At 43.5% G+C, this 20,689-nt stretch overlaps 1 long non-coding RNA gene across 1 annotated transcript in view; it reads right to left on the bottom strand.

The window, feature by feature from the left end:
- Positions 1 to 2,548: 2,548 nt before the first annotated feature.
- The window catches only part of LOC148139792 (uncharacterized), a 33,888-nt gene continuing 15,747 nt past the window's right edge, over positions 2,549 to 20,689 (bottom strand). Inside the window, exons 2-3 of the long non-coding RNA XR_015753529.1 lie at positions 4,115 to 4,246; positions 2,549 to 3,596 (exon numbers count right to left, since the gene is read on the bottom strand). This is a non-coding gene — a long non-coding RNA (uncharacterized LOC148139792). The remainder of the gene's footprint in view (positions 3,597 to 4,114; positions 4,247 to 20,689) is intronic.

Below are 20,689 nucleotides of genomic sequence, written 5' to 3'. Positions count from 1 at the left end.
TTGGTGGAGTGGGAGGGGGAATTGAAATGTTGAGCTACAGGGTGGTTGGGTTGGTTGGTCCGGGTGTCCCAGAGGTGTTCTCTGAAACGTTCCGCAAGTAGGCGGCCTGTCTCCCCAATATAGAGGAGGCCACATCGGGTACAGAGGATGCAATAGATGATATGTGTGGAGGTACAGGTGAATCTGTGGCGGATATGGAAGTTTCCTTTGGGGCCTTGGAGGGAGGTGAGAGGGGAGGTGTGGGCGCAAGTCTTGCACCTCCTGCGGTTGCAGGGGAAGGTGCCGGGAGTGGAGGTTGGGTTGGTGGGGGGTGTGGATCTGACGAGGGAGTCACGGAGGGAGTGGTCTTTACGGAATGCTGATAGGGGAGGGGAGGGAAATATATCCTTGGTGGTAGGGTCCGTTTGGAGGTGGCGGAAATGACGGCGGATGATGCGCTGTACATGGAGGTTAGTGGGGTCCCGGCACCTTCCCCTGCAACCGCAGGAGGTGCAAGACTTGCGCCCACACCTCCCCTCTCACCTCCCTCCAAGGCCCCAAAGGAAACTTCCATATCCGCCACAGATTCACCTGTACCTCCACACATATCATCTATTGCATCCTCTGTACCCGATGTGGCCTCCTCTATATTGGGGAGACAGGCCGCCTACTTGCGGAGCGTTTCAGAGAACACCTCTGGGACACCCGGACCAACCAACCCAACCACCCTGTAGCTCAACATTTCAATTCCCCCTCCCACTCCACCAAGGATATGCAGGTCTTTGGACTCCTCCATCGTCAGACCACAGCGAAACGACGGTTGGAGGAAGAACGCCTCATCTTCCGGCTAGGAACCCTCCAACCACAAGGGATGAACTCGGATTTCACCAGTTTCCTCATTTCCCCTCCCCCCAGCCTGTCTCAGTCAAATCCATCAAATTCAGCACCGCCTCCCTAACCTGCAATCTTCTTCCCGACCTCTCCGCCCCCACCCCAATCTGTCCGATCACCCTCACCTTGACCTTTTTCCACCTATCACATTTCCGACGCCCCTCCCCCAAGTCCCTCCTCCCTATCTTTTATCTTAGCCTGCTGGACAAACTTTCCTCATTCCTGAAGAAGGGCTAATGCCCGAAACGTCGATTCTCCTGTTCCCTAGATGCTGCCTGACCTGCTGCGCTTCTCCAGCAACACATTTCCATCTCTGATCTCCAGCATCTGCAGACCTCATTTTCTCTGTGTATAAATGATCCTGTGTGTACATAACCATGTATTTACACGAGCAGGGCATGTATGACCTTGTGCATGCATGTATGTCTGTGTATATGAGCACGGGTGTGTAAGTGACCATATATTTGTGAAAGGGAAAATTTAGTCAAAATAGAAGTTGGATGAATCTCAAGTAGGATAGTATTTGGAGGAAATAACATGACTTAGCAAAAATGGATGAATTAATCCAATGTATTAAGGTTGCTTGGATTTAGACATGTCAGCAGAATAAACAGAGAAGAAAGGGTTAAAACAAATGGTCATTTCTTAGATGCACAAACGCATCTCACAGGACAGTGGAACAGTAACACTCCTGTGTGAATGATGCTAGGCCCTGAGCAAATGGCTCCTTTCCCTTGAGAAAAAGGCCAGATATGCCACCCTAAGACATTAAGCCATTATATGAGGGCAGTAATAGAGAGGATGTTCCAATCAGTAAAGATTAGGAGTCCCATCAAAACAAGCTTAAAGACATAACAGTTGGCCATCTCACATTCCACTGCATGTGTCCTGGTGTTAATCTACTATTCAACCAAGTCATGATTTAACTTCGATGAACAAAGAATATCATGTTTCAGGTCTCTGGATCTGAAACATTAACTGTAATTTCTCTCCATTGATGCTGCCAGACCTGCTGAGTTTTCCCAGCAACTTCTGTTTTTGTTTCTGATTTCCAGCATCTGCAGGTTTTTTGGTCTTTTGTTTAATATAAAAATCAATGTCTGCTAATGATTCCTGCAGATTCATTTCTCCTGTCACAAATACATGAAGCTTTCAAACATCTCTGTATGGTTTTTATGTGTCAAAATAAATTAAGAGAATGCTTCCCCTTTAAATTTGCATTGACCAAATATGCGTATATGGTCTGTATATCTGAACAAGTGTATGTACATGACCAGAGTTGAAAAATGTGGTGCTGGAAAAACACAGCAGGCCAGGCAGCATCTGAGGAGCAAGAGAATCGACTTATGCCCGAAACATCGATTCTCCTGCTCCTCGGGCACTGCCTGGCCTGCTGTGTTTTTCCAGCACCACATTTTTCAACTCTGGTCTCCAGCATCTGCAGTCCTCACTTTCTCCTATGTACATGACCAGGTCTGTGTATGTGACTGTGTGTGTACTTATGACCGTATGTATGTATATGACCATGTGTACATTTATCACGATGTGCAAATGTACGACTGTTTGTCTGTATGTGTCAAATGGCTATGTGCATAAATATTGTAATGATTATCATCAAACTGCAGACGTCATGAACAAGGTGAAAACAACACAATTTCTACTAATCATATTTTGCAAAACACCTTCAATGCAGCAACATTGTGAACACACACACACACATTAGTGCCATTGAGCCACACGTTAAGGTGTCTATATTTCAGTGACATTTTGCATACAAACCAATAGTCAATGAGTTTAAAATAATTCATGCCAAGTATTTTGGGGATGTTCCTGAACAATATACTCAGAGTCTATACAGATGTAATTTCTTTTTCTTTGGGTTACTACTTCTTTTGAGAATCATTCCCTTCACTGCAACCTGCAGATATGGGACAGATGTAAAAGGCATTGCAATTCTGTCTTTTTATTTTCTTTTTGAGAAAGTGATCAATATATCTGTCTTGTTCTTGATGCCAGAACATGGAATTCATTTCCTTTCAAATGTTTAGACACGGTGTTTCACTGCTTGAAATCCTTTTCATCATTTTCTGTGATGGATCCATTCTATAATCAGTTCCGAGTGACCTTTTGGGAGTAATTCCAAAAACATATGCAGCCTTGTAGAGATGTGGTATCCAGCCATTACTTCATTCCAGCCTGTTTCATTCTATTTCCATTGATCAATTTCCAGCGCAGTATGTCATCTGGATGTTTAATGTGTTTAAAGCCGGATGAAGAATACTTTTGCTGTTTTCTTGCATCCCTTGACAAAGTTCCCTCTCTCATTAATGTCTCCTGGGTTGCCATGTACAGAATTGCCAGAACTCGCAACCCCCTCATTATTTCCAGTCTTTCTGTGTGATCCCCTGCCAATATGTTCATGTTGCTCAATCACTGAGGACGTTACTGACAGAGTTGGTCATGAATGTCAATGAACTGTCTCATAGAACAATGGCTTCCATTTGGCTTCATAAAGGGAGTGCACTTTTAATCCTTTGACTTGGATGAGGTCAGCTAACCCCTCTCAGATGTGTCACATCAGAAGATGAGACTGCCAGTCAGCTCCTGTGGTTGTCGCACTATCCAGTTGGATGGTGGGTCTTCTGTTACTCAACTTTATCAAGTACTCACTTCTTTAACAAATCGAAAAAAAATTAGCTGGAGAAATTCAGCAGGTCTGGCAGCATCTGTGGAGAGAGAAACAGAATTAATCTTAACTGCTTCTACATAGTGAGTAGTCAGAATATGGAATGCACTGCCTGGACATATGGTGAGGGCAGGTTCAATTGAGGCATTCAAGAGAGGTATTGGATGGTTATTGGGCTAAAATGAATGTGCAAGGGTACGGGGAAGAATCCAGGAGATTGGCACTGGGTAATGAAGCTCATTTTCAGAGCTGGTGCGGGCACAATGGGCCAATGGGCCAAATGGCCTTCTTCTGTGCTGTAAGAAATCTGTGATTCTGTGAACTGTTTGAGAACGCCCACTTGCTGTCTCTGTCACCAGATCGGAGAAACTACATCATCCAAATGCTGAGGATGGGAAACACTTCCAATAAAATACAAGTAAATTGTTGACATCTATGTGCAAATGTTTAAGATAAAGAATAATTCTGTTCTGATTTGGCTCTAGTTTAATTTAACTGCCCACACGGGTTAAATTAGTAAAACAGTATCAGTTCTATTATCTCTATTATCCGTCTCACTCTCTCGCTCTTTCTTTCTGAGTGTCTCCATCTCTTCCATTTCCATGTCTTCTCCCACAGTTCCTCATCTCCGACCTTAAAGCTCAGTTGTTCTGTAGCTGTCAATTTGAAGCCTATGCTCCATTCCAGGACCTTTGAACCAGAACAGAAACATCGTACAGAAGTGAGTGGGATCACTTTGGGAGATCGAAACGAGCAGAGAGGGGAACTGCATCACTGCACACTATGCAATACCCGCTTCCTTAGACATTGACAGGCCATGTCATATATGACAAGGGGTGACAGTAAGCAAGACAGCTTTATGCTAGAGCACTGTGAGATGGACAGATGTTGACAGAGTTAAATGACCATATTTTCTGGAGTAAAAGCCGCCCTCAATCAGCTGCCCAATATTCAGCAGTCCTATCGTTTGGACTGACGCTGTACCTGAGGGAACATCTACTAACATGAGAGGGACTGTGGCTCAGTAGGTAGTTCTGAGACAGATAGGGTTTCAAGTCTCCCTTGAAGAAAACTTGATTTGTTAAAAGTCTAATCTGATTCTGTCAAGGGGGCACTGAGAGAATGCAGCAGGGACAGAAATCCAGGTCCTGATGTTGCTCCTAGGCTGGCCTGCCTGCCTTTGACCTGACCACAGTGCATCGCTGGAATCCTGACACACCCCCTCCTTATCCGAGACTGCTTCACATCAGCTCGGATGAAGAGGCGTCTAGACTCGAAATGTTAACTTGCTCTCTCTCCATGGATGCTGCTTGACCCACCTTGATTTTCAGCATTTTTTTTGCTTTCCACTGTCATGGGTAATGTTTAAGACATTAACCTGAGACCCTGGTCTGTTCTCTACATAGGACACAAGCAAAGCCTGCAGCACTGTATCAATAGATGAACATCAGAATCCGGTTCTGAAGAAGAGTCATATCAAAATGTTAACCGTGTTTCTTTCCGCACAGACAATGAGTTTTTAAAACATTCTCTGTGTTTGTAATGGAAGGATTCTCCCTTGCTGTTGCAGCTAAATTCATCCTTCAGCCAACATTATTCAAACAAATGTTTTTAATTTGGCCACCATGTCTCAACAATGTCGATATTTTGCAGGTTGTAGAATGCTTGGGTCGTGGTAAAAATCCTCTATTTTGACACCTCTCAGCTTATTTTAGTGGCCACAGGGCTTTTGCATACAGCTCTCGAGATGATGTACATCGAAAGCTCCATGAAACTCCGATTTAATACAGCGAAGATCCTTCAAAATCATGCTTAAGGCACTAAATCATTTTTACGCTGCAGGCTACCCAGCGAACACAGAGAGCGCTGTGTTTACTCTCCCTCAGGGAACATTGTCAGGATTTATCAGGTGTTGAGGTGACATTCTAATCTAAAAGGAGACCAGCTTACATTTATTTGGGGCAGCACAGCGGCTCAGTGATTAGCACTGCTGCCTCACAGCGCTAGGGACCTGGGTTCGATTCTACCCTAGAGTGACTGTCTGTGCGGAGTTTGCACATTCTCTCTGTGTCTGTGAGGGTTTTCTATGTGGTTCCTTCCACAGTCCAAAGATGTGCAGGTGAAGTGGATTGGCCATGCTAAATTACCCGCAGTGTCCAGGGATGTGCAGGCTGAGTAGATTTGTCTGAGGAATTGCAGGGTCAAAGGGAATAAGGTAAGGGGGGGTGGGTCTGGGTGGGATGCTCTTCAGAGGCCCAGTGTGGACTTGATGGGCCAACTGGCCACCTTCCACACTGTAGGGAATCTATGATGCTTATATAGGGACATTTCACAACCACTGGATGAAGTACTTAATGAAATTGTTGAAATGTCAGAACCACCCCAGACAATCAGTGCCCAGCAAGATAGTAACGTGATAAATGATCAGCAATCATCGTTTTTAATGATCTTGATTAAGACGTATATTTGTTTGCCAGGAAACTGAGATAACTCTCCTTCAGAATAGCGTCATGGAATCTTTTACATCCACCCAATAGGCAGATGGGAAAGAAAAAACAAAATCTGGCGAGAGAAGCAGAGTTAATGTTTCGGGTGCAATATGGCTTTTCTTCAGATAGGGTCTTCAGTTTAACAAGAGACTTGAAAACTGTTGGCTGTATCAGTGCAGCACTTCCTTAGCAGGGGACTGCAGTGCCAGCCTTGATATGTGCCCTGCTGCAGGTCTTTGACGTGGTACCTCGAAGATGGCTGTGCTACCAACTGAGCTGCAGCTGTTGTCTGAATCAGCTATCACAAGTTCTCTTCCCAAAACTCACTCTGGTGACCCTCAAGGGTATATCATTGACCCCCCCCTGCCCCTATTTCTCATTGCCATGGCAACACTACCTGAAAGCACAGTCGCCCTTTCCAGCTGTACACTGATACCACCTCCCCACCAGCTCTTTTAACACAACTGCCTCTGATCTATCACATTGAACATGTCCACTGTGCAGTGCTGGGTCAGTGGATAACTCCACTTGCTGAATATTGGGAGGGCTAAAGACTTCACTTTAGGCTATGAATTCCATTCCCTAATGACTGACTCCATCTCTGTCTCTCTCTGTCTCTAGCAACTTCTCAAAGCTGTACCTGACCAATGAGAGCCTGCACATATAGTTGCCAGTGAGATAAGATTCAGAAACACTTCATTGCATGGCACGGTTGCTCAGTGGTTAGCACTGCTGCCTCCCAGCACTAGGGACCTGGGTTCATTTCCAGCCTTGGGAGGCGATCAGATTGCACATTCTTCCTGTGTCTGTGTGGGTTTCCTCCAGGTGCTCTGGTTTCCTCCCACAATCCAAAGATGTGCAGGTTAGGTGAATGGGCCATGCTAAATTGCCCACAGTGTTCAGGGATTGTTAGGTTAGGTTCATTAGCTGAAAATGTGTTGCTGGAACAGCGCAGCAGGTCAGGCATCCAGGGAACAGGAGAATCGACGTTTCGGGCATAAGCCCTTCTTAGGTTCATTAGTCAGGGGTAAATGTAGAGCAATAGGGTAGGGGAATGGGTCTGGTTGGGTTACTCTTCGGAGGGTCGGTGTCGACTTGTTGGGCCGAAGGGCTTGTTTCCACACTGTAGGGATTCTATGATTACCAAGATTGCTTTTATTTTCCCCCTACTTTGGCTCATCTGCAGCTGAAATCCTGCTGTCTACATTTACACCCTCTAAAGTTGAATATTCTAATGCTTTCTCAACAGTCGCTCTCATCTGAACTCGTTGGCCAACCCTGCACTTGCTGTTCCATACTGTCATGGTCAACTCGGTTTCAATTTTAATGTTCTAATCCATGTTTTCAAATCCTTCCATGGCCTCACCTCTTCTTATCTCTGTAACATCCTCTGACTGCAAACCTTTCTGAGTTTTGACCTGTATTAATATTGTTCTGATCTCTCCACATGTGGCGCGACGTTAAATTTTGTTTCATATCTTAACCACGCAATGGCTTGGGGGACACTTTGCGAACTAAAGGCACGACATAAATAAGTACAGCAAAGGCTGTAGATTCGAAGGCCCTTACAGCCCATTGCACAATTTTCATCACTAGCATTCCTTATTTTTATAGCTCCTTCTCCGCAATGTGCACCCTATGTACATAGGTCTTGATTTGAAAACTGACCCTGTTGGGAGGTGCTGGTTATGTGGGAGTTAGAATGAAGGCAGTCACATGGCCAATCTATTACCACTGTCTTCCTGAGGTGTCCAGATAGTAAGCAGCCATTTTGATCGGGCAAAAAGGACAACTTGTTGGAAGTTGGTGGTGTGCCTCTTTAACGGGGTATATTGTGATGTTATAAGAGCCCAATCGGTAACTTCACTCCCTGTCAGACCAGTACTGTCAGGAAGGTGTCCCTGCGATAGAAGAAGGCTATTTTAAGTCTCTTGTGGCCATGGGAAATAGGCTTCTTTAAGCTTTATGAAGCATTCAGTCTCTTGTGCTGGACATTCACCTCTATTCTAGGAAGGATGAAGGATGTTTGGAGGTGATGACTATGTGAACAATTGCACTGCTGACCTTTCCTGATTGTTGTCTCAGATAGACATGTCTATGTCGAAGGGTGAGATATCACACTGAGCAGGCTCTCTCCAAATTGGCAGTGCTGTGTGTTTTCAGTGCAATGCATAGTTCAGCACAGACCTTCACACAGCTTCTAAATCAAACCTTGTCAAAACATGTTCTCTATAATTATTATACAGCCACTTATTTTCACACCCAGTGGTTGTCACCAGTAACCTGTTGAGCAGCAAATTGAAGAGATTTGATCAACTTGTTGAGGATAAAATGGAGACGTTTTACTTGAAACTGTGCGTGAGATTTTATTACATCCATTCGGAACCTGACGTGAAGTGCCTTAGCTTTTCAAACCTGGATCATTTTCAGCTGATATATTGTATATAGGCAAGACCTCAGCAATTAATGCCCTTCCCAGGTTGGTATGTACAAAGCATGTGCACAAGTACAGAATTAAGGTCATGCCAAAAGAACATTTGGATAGAATGTATTGGACGGAAACTGGCCATTTGGCCCAACATCGAAATGGAGTCGGGTTCAGATCCCCGAATATGGAATGGTGGAGATGGGCGCCTCACAGCATCCTGTGCGCTAACGCAAAACAATCCTGGAGAAGCCAGTGGCAGCCCTGGGTCAGTATCTCTTTTATTTGTCATGTTTTATTTGCTTATGTTTATGTTCCACCTCTTTAGTTACCTCACCCTATCAATACAGCATTCTGTTTGTTTCTCTGTCATGTACGTTTCTAACTTCCCGTTACACTCAATGACACTATTCAAGTGGTTGCAGAACATGAGGATTGTTGGAAAAAGGGATTTTATTTTGGAACTTATGGTTTTGCACAGGTTGGCACATAGTGCCTTCTCTGAATAAACAACAGCCTGGCTGTCAGTCCTTCCCTGGCACATTTCCTTTGGTAATGTCAAGACCAATTAGAGTTGGGCTTCCCTGGTTTAAATTTGAACAGTAGCTTGGTGGAGAATGGTTCCCTGGTGCATCCTCCATGACAATGCCTCGACCAATCACTTGCCAACCAATTAGTGTAGGTAACCCTAATCCTAACTCTCTTCACATGCAGTAGAAGTTACTGTTCCCTTAGGGATTTGAAATCCTTGCGATTCTGTCCTGATGAACACAAGATTAAAACGTGTTTTTCAGCAATATTATGTCATCCACCTTGACTGTTCCATGCATTGATATGGTTAAAATAGTCTGAGTTAAAAATCACACTGCACCAGGTTATAGTCCAACAGGTTTATTTGGAAGTACAAGCTTTTGGAGCACCGCTCCTTCATCAGGTAGCTGTGGAGCAGGATCATAAGACACAGAATTTAGAGCAAAAGATCATAGTGTCATATAACTGATATGATATATAGAACAAATCTAGATTGCTTTTAGAATGGGTTGCAGGTATCAATTCATTAATATGCCATCCCCAGATATCGTCTGGGTTGAGCCCATGGTGGGAGGATGATATGGTGGTAATCACTGAGGCGTATGCCCTTGGGCAACTAATTTTGTGTCAAGCCAGAGCTGAATCCTCACGTCTTTGGGAGGAAACCCACACAGACATGGGGAGAATGTGTAAACTCCACACAGACAGTTACCCAAGGCTAGAGTTGAACCCAGGTCCCTGGCGCTGTGAAGCAGCAGTGCTAACCACTGAGACACTGTGCTACTGCTTTTGAAATCTGGGTCTTTCTCTCCATGGATGCTGCCTGACCCACTATAATCTCCAGCATTTTTTGTTTTCAGTACAGATTCCAGCATTTGCAGTAATATGCCCCTTCATCCTCAATTATTGTCTGCTTTGTTGTTACATCGTGTGGCATAAGAGCAGAAAGGACTGGATTTTTACTCCAGAGGCCAATGCCCAGGATTGGGAAAATATCTGATCTGATACACCCATCACAGGAAAAGTGGATTGGAAAAACATGATAATCTCCTTCTGGGGAGAGAACGCCTGGGCTGGTGCATACTGGAGTTGAACCCACTGTCCCTGGGAGACAGTAGCTAACTGTGAAAGACTACCTGTTGCTGAGGCACACAAGTTAGATGATGCATTATTGACAGCACCTTAGGATAAGACTAGCACATCTTCCACTGTTATAGCTTTTCGGTTTTGTATGTCATGTGAGATTATTGGATTTTACCTTTCATAAAAATAAGAGCCAACTATAACACAGGATGTGATTTTGAAACGTTAGTAAATATTCAGAAATCCAAGTTGACAAGGTCACTTTGAAGAGATGTGCTTGATCATAACTTTGTTCCAGCTCAGTTGTTCCTTTTCAGTTACAAAAACATTTTTTGAGTACCATAGCTTGATGTGTACGAATATCTGCTCCTGATATGTTGGCGCTGCCACCCCTACCACCCTTTGAAACCCTTGACCCGTCCTTTGATTTTATTAGTTCTTCCTTGATTTGAAAACTAATTGAAACGTGTTGCACCGGGCTTTGGAGTGTCAGTCATTGCCCAGTTGGTACCTCACGTACTTCTGCATTAAAAGATTGTGATGTTCAAGGCTCACTCCAGAGACTTACATAGAACATAGGACAGTACAGCACAGGAACTGAACCTTCAGCCCATGATGCTGTGCCAAACATGACACCAAATTAAACTAATCCCTTCTGTCTGCCCTTCGTCATTATCCCTTCATTTCTTGCATTTCCATGTGCTTATCAAAAAGTCCCTCAAACAACCCTACTGAATCTGCCTCCACCATCGCTCCTTGCAACATATTCCAGGCACCTACAACTCTCTGTGTAAAATATTTGCCCCTCACATCTCCTTTGAATTTTTCTCCTCTCACCTTAAATGCATGCTCCCTAGTATTAGACTTTTCAAAAAGATTCTGTCAATCCTATCTATGCATCCCATAATTTTATATTCTTATATCAAGACGTGGCACGGTGGCTCAGTGATTAACACTTGCCGCCTCACAGCACCAGGGACCCGGGTTCAATCCCACACTCAAGCAACTGTCTGTGGGGAGTTTGCACATTCTCCATGTGTCATTGTGAGCTTCCTCTGGGTGCTCTGGCTTCCTCGCACAGTCCAAAGATGGGCAGGTTAGGTGGATCGGCCATGCTAAATTGCCCATAGTGTCCAGAGTTAGGTGTGTTAGCCATGGAAAATATAGGGTAGAGAGATAGGTCTGGGTGGGATGCACCTCAGTGAATCAGTGTGGACTTATTGGGATGACAAGCCTGTCTCCACTCTGTGGGGACTCTATGATTCTTCCCTCAGCCTCTACAGTTGCATAGAAAAGAACCTGAGTTTTCATGGCCTCTTCTTACAGCTCCTTCCCTCCAGTCCAGACACATCCTAGTAAACCTCTTCTGTACCCTCTTCAAAGCTTCCACATCCTTCCTATAGTGTGGTTACCAGAACTGAATGCAATACTCTTAACTGTGGCATACCCAAAGTCTTATAAAGCTGCAACATGACATCCTGACTCTTGTACTCAATGCCCTGACTAATAAAGGCAAGCATGCCCTCACCAACAATTCATCACATGATCCAGGTAAATATTTCAATGCAGAGCTCCATTGTCAAGAGTTGTTGGAACTGAAGATCTACCTGTGCTCCCTTGGGACAATTTGAATGGAGAGGGGAGCTCCCATGATGTCCTAGCCAGTAAACTCTCATGAAAAATCGCTAAGTGGGGCAGGCAGAGGTGGTGGAGTGATAACATCAGAGACCCAGGCTAATTCTCAAGGAATGCTAGTTCAAGTCACACCATGGCAACGAGTAGAATTTGATCTCAACGAATAGAAGCTGGAATTGGTAGCTCGCTTCAATAATGGTGACCAAGAAAACCTCATTGATTGCTGTTGTAAGGACCCAACCTGCCTTTTAAGGAACAAAATCTACTGAATTTACCTGTATGTGCTTCGCCACAATGTGGTTGACTCTCAACTGGCCTGTAGCCAGTCATTAAGTTTGTGGGCGGCACGGTGGCACAGTGGTTAGCACTGTTGCCTCACAGCGCCAGAGACCCGGGTTCACTTCCCGCCTCAGGCGACTGACTGTATGGAGTTTGCACGTTCTCCCCGTGTCTGCGTGGGTTTCCTCCGGGTGCTCCGGTTTCCTCCCACAGTCCAAAGATGTGCAGGGTCAGGTGAATTGGCCATGCTAAATTGCCCGTAGTGTTAGGTAAGGGGTAAATGTAGGGGTATGGGTGGGTTTCGCTTCGGCGGGTCGGTGTGGACTTGTTGGGCCGAAGGGCCTGTTTCCACACTGTAATGTAATGTAATGTAATGTAATCTAATCTAATCTAATTTAAGTTGAAAGGGGAATCAGGGATGGCAAAAATCAGGGATGGTAAAAAAAACGTTGACTTGGCCAATGCGACCCTCATCTCATGAAAGAATAAAGAAGTACAGTCGGTTCTGCTTTAACAAGAGCTTCTTCAACACGAATTGGTTTTAACGTTTTTGAAAAAATTTAGACCATTATTTGTAGAATGCAAACTATCCTTCCCTGTATTGGTTATAACGTGATTCCAGCCCTATTAGTTTAAATGGTGAGGCTATTGCGTGATTTTGTTATAACATGAGATCGCACGAGAATGGAATTATCATGTTATATCAGAGCCGACTGTATTAAAAATTTGGTTGTGATTGGATGCTTATTTGGGAAGCTTGCTGCTCTCCACTGGTTTGCTGTATTATAATCTCCATTGGCTTTAGAGCACTTTGGGCAGTTAAAAATGTGCTGTGTAAATTTAAGTTTTCCTTCTTTCTATCCTGCTGTTTCAGCATTACCTTTATCCCTTCACATTGATATTTATCAAATCATTGGCACTCTGTGAATGGAAATTGTGTTACTGTTGCTGAAATTGTAGAGCAAAATCTTCAACCCATCCATGTGGATGGAGATAATTTTACATGATGTTGAACCAATTAACGTTACTTCTAAAGGGAATATCATATCTTCTTCAGATCAGCAAAAGCAAGGCTTTTTTAGATTAGATACAGTGTGGAAACAGGCCCTTCGGCCCAACAAATCCACACCGACCCATTCCCCTAACACTACAGGCAATTTAGCATGGCCAATTCACCCATCCTGCACACATTTGGACTATGGGAGGAAACCAGAGCAAGCCCACGCAGAGAATGTGCAAACTCCACACAGTCAGTTGCCTGAGGTGGGAATTGAACCCTGGTCTCTAGCACTGTGAAACAGTAGTGCTAACCACTGTGCCACCCAATTCAAGAAAAGCTTGAACTTCAACAAAAATCTAGAAAGTTCCACGGACAGCTATGGGAACTTTCTAAGCACTATTTTGAATGCATTTTCCAGATGGCAAAAGATCCAGCTATTCCAGCTGTTAGCTTGTCATTAATAATAAAACTTTGGTTGGGGAAATGTGGTGTGGTCCTCAGCTGAATTGGTCACAGAACCTGGTCAAAGAGTTAAGAAAGCAGTATAACTGTGAAACTAATAGTAACACTCTGCATTGTCCCAACCATCAGTAAGAATACCACAGGATTATCAGCAGTTTGAGAACACATTTATTCTCTGACTTATTGCTAACTGTGTCTTTGAGACAGCCAAGTTACTGCATATAGCAGGTAATACTGTGCTGCAGTGATGGAAAAACAGACTCTTGTGACCTATAAACTGTAGGTTGCTTTTGGAATTCTATTTCACATTGTAAACCACATGAATGAAACTGGAAGGGTTTGCAGTTCTGAGTAAGTCCAATTCCTATCCCCTATCATTAATAACTTCTATAAAAGCTATAGCTGGGGTGTCATGGTGGCTCAGTGGTTAGCACTGCTGCCTCACAGCACCAGGGACCCAGGTTCAATTCTGCTTTTAGAGCACTGCTCCTTCATCAGGTAGCTGTGGAGCAAGACCATAAGACACAGAATTTAAAGCAAAAGGTTACAGTGTCATGCAACAGAAATGATATATTGAACAAACCTAGATTGCTGTTGTCCTTCACCTTTTAGAATGGGTTGCAGGTTTTGATTCATTAATATGTAAAGATTTTCTTTTAAGTCACATGCAGACACTTATCAAATCATTGGCACTCTGTGAATGGAAGTTGTATTACTGTTGCTGAAATTGTAGAGCAAAATCTTCAACCCATCCATGTGGATGGAGATAATTTTACATGATGTTGAACCAATTAGCATTACTTCTAAAGGGAATATCATATCTTCCTCAGATCAGCAAAAGCAAGGTTTTTTTTAGATTAGATACAGTGTGGAAACAGGCCCTTCGGCCCAACAAATCCACACCGACCCGGCATAGCGCAACCCACCCAGACCCATTCCCCTACATTTACCCCTGCCCCTAACACAATGGGTAATTTAGCATGGCCAATTCACCTAACCTGCACACATTTGGACTCTCTCTCTCTCTCTCTCTCTCTCTCTCTCAAGCACACACACAGACATATAAGACTATGGGGTGACTTTGCATCTGCAGAATTATTCTTGCAGATAGGCTTTATTTTGCTTAAAAAGCGCACAATCTGCAGGCAGTCAATCCATGTAATATTTGATAAATTCCTACTTTGGAAATAGAACCAGTCTGACTCAAGATTGAAATACAGACAGTCTCTAATCTCACACCTTTAATGCACTGTAATCTTTTGTGACAAATTCTCTCTTATGAACCTGCTCCACAAACCTACTGGAATTATTTTGAGGAGGGAATTATTCAAAAAGATCCGGAAGAACCAGTGGATTTTGGAGAACCAGTATTTGGATTTTCAGAAACCTTTTGGTATAGCTTCATGTAAGAGGTTACTGTGCAAGATCAAAGCATGTGGACTGGGTGATAATAGACAGGCTTATTTTGAGATTTGCATGGCAGACAGGTCAGAGAAGGAAGGAATAAATGGGTCTTTTTTTGGAAGAGAAAGTGGTGCCTAGTGGGGGACCATGGATCAGTGCTTGGGCCCAGCTATTCACAATACATATCAGTGGTTTGGCTGAGGGAATTAAATGTAATGTTTCCAAATTCGCTGATGACACAGACACATTAGCGTAAGTGGTGAAGGGGTAAAAAGGATTCAGGATGGCTTAGAAAACTCAGCTGAGTGGACAAACACGTGGCAGGTGCAGTATAAAGTGGGTAAGTGTGAAGCTAAGACAAACAGAATGGCAGAGTATTATTGAAACGGTAACAGAATGAGAAAGGTTGATGTATAAAATAACCTGGGTGTCCTTGTATAGCAGCCGTAAGAACATGTAGGCAGCATTTAGGAAGCAAAATGGTATGTTGGCCTTCATTCCAAGAAGGTTTGAATATCGAAGGAAGGAAGATTTACTGCAGCTCTTCAGGGCCTTGGTAAGACTGTTCCTGGAGTATTGTGTGCAGTTTTGGTCTCCTTACCTAAGATATCATTGACAAAGAGAGAGTGTAGACAAGGTTCACCAGACTGATCCTTGGTTTGCAGGTTTGTCCTATGAGGGGAGGTTGGGTTAACTGAGCCTGTATGCAGTGGGGTTTCGAAGAATGAGAGGGTATCTGATTGAAACAAAAATATGCTGACAGGGTTAAATAGACTGGATGATGTTTTCCCTTCCCAGCGAGTACCAAGAACAGGGCTCATAGTTTTAGGATATGTAATAGACCATTTCAGAGTGAGATGAGGAGAAATTTCTTCACTCAGAGAGTGGTGAACCTGTGCAGAATTCTCTTCTACAGAAGTCATTGGAGGTCAAATCACTGACTTTACTTGAAAAGGAAATAGATTTCTTGAAGATAAAGATGTTAAGGATTATGTAGAGAGAGAGGAGGACAGCACTGAGATCGTGGATCAACCATAATCATGTGAAATGGAGAGCAGGCCTGATGGGCTGAACAGCCTACTCCTGCTCCTACTTTTGATATTTCTCTATTCTTGTTTTAACAGACATTTTATTTCTAAACTATTTCTCTGGCGTTCTGTCCCCTATTGTTAATCTACCTTTCCTTATATATTGTGACCATAGTTCCCCAAGCTCTCCACTATAAGGTTATTTGTGTGCATGTTGGGGTTTGTTGTGGAGGAAGGAATTAACATTGATCTATGTGAATACACAAATCTCCATTACCATTGGATCATAGCAGCCAGCAGAATGGTAGAATGTGAGCTAACTTGACTCTAATCTTTTCTCGTCCATCTGTTCCCAAGGTCTCTTGTCTGTCTAACATCTGCATAGCAGTGAGGCAATAAAAGTACTTGCTATACATCCCTGTTAGTGGCACCTTCCTCAACAGTTTATACAAGGTTCTCAGTTTGACTCTACCACTGCACAGAGTGATGCATGGGTTAAATGGGGAGACTCATGCATTGTTCTGTGGTTGATGTTGGTTGTAATGCTGGATTGGACTGCATGACATTGGTACTGCTTTCAGGCATGAGGAGATGTGGAGCTTTCAAATTAGACCACTAAACTCTGTCTGCAGCTAGAGTCATTCTCAGGAACGGAATTCGCAGAAATTGAAATCTTGTGCACGTTAAGTGTTCACAAGCTCCAGGGCTGCCTCAGGTCAGCTTGACAAGAACATGGCCTGAACATTGGCAGTGAAATTGTTTAGGGCGTGCCCACATTCACTAATTGAAATGTGATTAGTCCGAGAGGATAGGGAACTATGGTCAGACTGCTGAGCAACAATTCCCTCAGAGTAGGTTGTGAATAGAAGTCAGCCCAATTAGCAAGGAAGGTTCATTAATATGGACCAAATGTCATACATTCTCTTGTGATTTTGTGCACTCAGACACAGAGTACAGCTTCTGTTGTCACATGGGACTAACCCAGTATTTAATAATTAGAGGCTTTGGTCAATCTGACATTAAATCATTTAGAATAGAGGTCACAGCGTTGACTTCTACTCTGGATTACCTATTTCGTCAAGTGATTATGCAGTGGGAGGCTTGAGAGCCGATGCTCTGTGGTTAAGGAATGGTGCTGTCTGAATTGTAGCTGTTGCCCTGTGACCCCTGTGAAATGGGGCAGATTATGAATTGGGACGATAAGGGCTTAAAGATAGTTTCAGCATGCTCGCACACTGGAAGCACTGCATGACTGCGAGCTTGCTCGAGTGAATAATAAAGGTCATACTTCCGAGGCTGTCGTTAGAATGAGCTTGGCGGGAGTGATCTCAGTGGCACATTGCTAGAAATTGCAGTCCCTGGCAGTTAGAAGAACACAATCTGGTCATGTGTGTGCATGTGATCCAGGGATGTGTCTATTAGTGTGTCCAGGCAGGCTGTGTAGCTATGAGAAATGTCCAGCCAAAATGGACTGAGAAACTGTATAAAATCTGTACAACTCAGGGAGAATGAGAATGAAGGGCTCAGCAAGCTCCAACCAGAATGCTTGTATCTTCCCTGTACTCATAAAATAAATTTCTTGTTGAGGTTTGCAGATGACACCAAGATTGGTGGTGCCGTGGATAGTGAAGAGATTTCTCTCTGAGTACAATGGGACCTCAATCAGATAGGCTGATGGGCCGAGGAGGAGCAGATGGAGTTTAATTTAGATAAATGTGAAGACTTGCATTTTGGCAAAACAAATCAGGGCAAGATGTATGCCCTTAATGTTAAGGTCCCGGGGAATGCTGCTGAACAAAGTGACCTTGGAGTGCAGGTTCATAGTTCATTGAAGGTGGAGTTGGAGCTTGAAAAAGTGCAGTAAAGATTAATAAGGATGCTGCCAGGGTGGAAGGGTATGAGTTAGGAGATGCTGAACAGGCTGGGGCTGTTTTCCCTGGCAGGTCAAAGCTGAGGGGTGACCTTATAGAGGTTTATAAAATCATGAGGGGCATGGATAGGGTAAATAGGCAAGGTCTTTTCCCTGGGCTGGGGGGAGTCCAAAATTAGAGGGTATAGGTTTAGGATGAGAGTGGAAAGATTTAAAACGGACCTAAGAGGCAGCTTTTTCATTGCACAGGGTGGTGTGTGTATGGAATGAGCTGCCGACGATGTGGTGGAGACTGGTCCAATTACAACATTTAAAAGGCACCTGGATAGGTATATGAATAGGAAGGGTTTAGAGGGATATGGGTCAAATGCTGGCAAATGGGACTATATTAATTTAGGGTGTCTTGTTGGCATGGACGCATTGGACTGTCAAGTCTGTTTCTATACCATGACAACTCTATGACTCTATGACTTTATCAGATAATACTTTAATCTCCACTATGGTTCACAGATTTTGATTGGTAACAGTTTCTGCTGGGTTCTGTGGTGACCTCAGCAGTTATTCTACACATTCTCTCAAATAGATGTATGTGCCATGCAACCTCATTTCATCTTCTGGACAATGGAGATTGCTTATGTTTATTATACCCAAACCCAGGAGGAAAGATGGTTACTGGAAAAATGCTGATAAATGGAATGGTGACAGAATAGGGAGATGTTGGTGCGACGGTAATGTCACACAAACTAGTTATCCATCAGGTCCAGCTAATGCTTCGAGAACATAGATTAACATCCAAGCATGGAATTTAAGTTCAGTAACGGATTTTTAAAAAAGTTAGGCTTAATAATTGTGGGTTAGGCAACTATCATCGATTATTGTAAACATTGATCTGATTCACTGATGTCCCTTAAGAAAGGACAAAGTCAGAAGTCACATGTCACCAGATTATAGTCCAACAGGTGTATTGAAATCACAAGCTTTAGGAGCACTGCTCCTTCATCAGGTGGAGAAACAGTGCTCCAAAAGCTTGCACATTCAAATAAACCTATTAGCCTATAACCTGATGTCATGTGACTTCTGACTTTGTCCACCCCAGCACAACACCAGCCCCTCCACATCATGGTTTTAAGGAAGGAAATTGTGGTCTTACATAGTCTGGAAAGCAGTCACTCCAGATCCACAGTCTTGACTTTTAATTGAAAGCTGCATGTATCGGGGATATCAGTGATGAGTTAGCCAGTGAGCACCACGCCTCCTGAGAGAATTATTAATAAACGAAGACCGCTCTGACCACAGGTCTGTGTTTGCAGCAGCAGCAACATAAACACCAGTGATTTTGTGCTGGGTGTGAGAGCTGCAGGAGAAATTTGCTTTAAGCACTGCTGCTTCCTTCTTTTCCATTACCCAGTAAAGGTGACCTTGCAGCACAATGACCTTCATTATTAATTACCCACTAGTGATTAACAGCAGCTAAACCAAAACTCAGGATGAGTAACTGCTTCTTCCGCGGGAATGTGCTCATTTTAACTTTGTAAACCAGGAGATAACTAATCAAGAGTCTGTTTGACATCTTTCCCAATTGTGATTTGCATTCCCTTTAATAGAAATAAATGTCAGCCAGCTATAAAATGGGCTGTTAATTGGCTATTACCCATTTTACAGTATCACACAGTCATGATCTAACACCCATGCATGGTGGATCTCTTAATGAGGATTTTAATTTACCCACAGCTGATTAAAACATTTGCTTCAGATAGAATATGACTGAATTTTAAAGGTTTACTGAGCGTCGGAACCAAAAGGTTTTGCTCCGATCATTTCTGATCTTAGAATAGCTTATATTTGATCAAACAATATTTGGTAATTATTCAGACCCACTAACTTAGAATGACCATCTATTCCTGGAAGTGTATTTCAATCACAAAGGAAAACAGGAATTACTGGAAATAGACAATAGGTGCAGGAGTAGGCCATTCTGCCCTTCGAGCCTGCACCACCATTCAATATGATCATGGCTGATCATCCTTAGTCAGTATCCTGTTCCTGCCTTATCTCCATAACCCTTGATTCCACAATCCTTGAGAGCTCTATCCAACTCTTTCTTAAATGAATCCAGAGACTGGGCCTCCACTGCCCTCTGGGGAAAAGCATTCCACACAGCCACCACTCTCTGGGTGAAGAAGTTTCTCCTCATCTCTGTCCTAAATGGTCTACCCTGTATTTTTAAGCTGTGTCCTCTGGTTCGGCACTCACCCATCAGCAGAAACATGTTTCTTGCCTCCAGAGTGTCCAATCCTTTAAAAGTATTATATGTCTCAATCAGATCCCCTCTCAGTCTTCTAAACTCAAGGGTATACAAGCCCAGTCGCTCCAGTCTTTCAGTGTAAGGTAGTCCCGCCATTCCAGGAATTGACCTCCTGAACCTACGCTGCACTCCCTCACTAGCCAGAATGTCTTTCCTCAAATTTGGAGACCAGAACTACACACAATACTCCAGGTATGGTCTCACGAGGGCCTTGTACAGCTGCAGAAAAACCTCTTTGCTTCTATACTCAATCCCTCTTGTTATGAAGGCCAGCATGCTATTAGCCTCCTTCACTACCTGCTGTACCTGCATGCTTACCTTCATTGACTTGTGTACAAGAACACCCAGATCTCTTTGTACTGCCCCTTTACCTCACTTGATTCCATTAAGGTAGTAATCTGCCTTCCTGTTCTTGCCACCAAAGTGGATAACCATACATTTATCCACATTAAACTGCATCTGCCATGCATCTGACCACTCACCTAACCTGTCCAGGTCACCCTGTAATCTCCTAACATCCAACTCACATTTCACCCTGCCACCCAGCTTAGTATCATCAGCAAATTTGCTAATGTTATTACTAATACCATCTTCTATATCATTAATATATATTGTAAAAAGC

The sequence above is a fragment of the Chiloscyllium plagiosum genome, unplaced genomic scaffold, assembly GCF_037043375.1.
Source record: "Chiloscyllium plagiosum isolate Xiang-an unplaced genomic scaffold, Cpla_swu_hap1 HiC_scaffold_37, whole genome shotgun sequence".
Taxonomy (NCBI): Eukaryota; Metazoa; Chordata; class Chondrichthyes; order Orectolobiformes; family Hemiscylliidae; genus Chiloscyllium; species Chiloscyllium plagiosum.
The sequence above is the reverse complement of the archived record's forward strand: the minus strand, read 5'-3'. Positions and strand labels throughout refer to the sequence as shown.